Source organism: Otolemur garnettii, unplaced genomic scaffold (genome assembly GCF_000181295.1).
Source record: "Otolemur garnettii isolate 467f Iridium unplaced genomic scaffold, OtoGar3 scaffold00044, whole genome shotgun sequence".
Classification (NCBI taxonomy): domain Eukaryota; kingdom Metazoa; phylum Chordata; class Mammalia; order Primates; family Galagidae; genus Otolemur; species Otolemur garnettii.
This window is the reverse complement of record NW_003852439.1, coordinates 11,324,860-11,326,246: the sequence shown is the minus strand read 5'-3', so window position 1 is coordinate 11,326,246 and position 1,387 is coordinate 11,324,860. Positions and strand designations below refer to the sequence as shown.

General features: G+C 43.6%; 1 protein-coding gene across 7 annotated transcripts in view; it reads right to left on the bottom strand.

Moving 5' to 3' along the window:
* Window positions 1-1,381, bottom strand: part of UBN1 (ubinuclein 1) — a 36,561-nt gene extending 35,180 nt beyond the window's left edge. For 5 of the 7 annotated variants that reach the window (XM_003790847.2, XM_023513753.1, XM_023513754.1 and 2 more), the window contains exon 1: window positions 1,087-1,381. The gene's annotated coding sequence lies outside the window, so the exon portion shown is untranslated. The other 2 variants (XM_012805808.1, XM_023513752.1) reach the window with 2 other exon arrangements.
* Window positions 1,382-1,387: the final 6 nt, after the last annotated feature.

Sequence of the window (1,387 nt, the reverse complement as noted above, 5' to 3'; positions counted from 1 at the left end):
GAGCCAAGATTAACATTCTATACACAAAAACATCCCTCTTAAACGTCAAGTGAGGTTATGGGAAAATGCTAGCTTCCTTTGTATTTCAACTTATTCCCAGGAATTGAATTTTTTTTTTATTATTGTAAATACATCAATTTAACCATCATATTTTCAAACTGCTTATTGGTGAAACAGAAAAACTACCTAAATTATGTGTGATTTTAAAATTATTCTCTTCACTGAAGACTTCTTTTTCTCCCAGGTAGGGAGAGCACCTTTACTTAATTCTTAAATATATTAAAGGCTTTTCTCTGTTTTTCCCCCAACAGGTATTCCTATCATCCACAAATGAGAACTTAGTCTTCCTTTTTCTTAAAAATTATATTTCTTATTTTCGTTTCTTGTCTTATTGCATTGGTTAGAACTTCCATGATAATATTAAACAATATATACTGATTGCATGTTTCTGACTTTAACAGGAAAGCCTCTATGTTCAGTACAATTCAGTATAATTTAAAAATCATATTTTTATTAAAATATCCCCAATTCCTCAAAAATTAAAAAATTTTAAATTAGTAACATGATGAATTGTAATTCTTCGTTACCTTAAATACTTCAAAAATCAGTTTGTCTTTAAAATACAAACACAGAGTAACAGTCTCTGCAGCTAATTCATGATCCTTCAGGGAAAATGGTCTCCAAAGCAAAAACAACCTGTGCAACGTGTGTGGTGTGTGTGTGTGTAACCTGGCTTACAACCAAAGCCTTGGTACAATCCAATTCCTCCAGGAAATACGTGTGGACCCGCCACCTTTTCATCCAAACTGTGACTCAAGAGAAGTCCGACGCTAAAGTCAAGCCAACCTTTGACTTAAGACACCTTGTGAGTCTGTAACTTGGATTGGGATTGTTTCGTAAAATTTTGTTTCTACCTGGTCTTACTGACGTTACGGCAAACAGTGGCTGCAGTTAGTTCCCAGTTAATGGTTCCGTTTTAAGGTCCCCAAAGTATGCTTGACATCTGTCTTCCTGTTGTCACGACTTCTAAAGTGCCAAACCACAGCAAGGCTAACCTGAGAGCCCTGTCCCAATCACCACACGCACCTTTGTCCCCTGCGCCGACGCGGGCCGCAGACGTTCCCCCACGGCGGTCCTCATACCGACTCCGGATCCCCGGCTGCGGCACAGCTAGCGGCCGGCTCCAGAGTCATGCCTCCGGGCGGGCGGGTGGCCGGCCCGTGCCCCGGCCCATGGCCGGGCACGCCCGAGGGAGCCTCGTCAGCCGCGCCGCGCGCCGACCCAGAAGGAAGCAGAGAAATGCCAACTCGGCGTCCGCAAGCAACTCGGGGACAACGGCGTGGCGGCTACCGAATGCCCAGGGAAAACTTGCCACGCGGGACCCGAC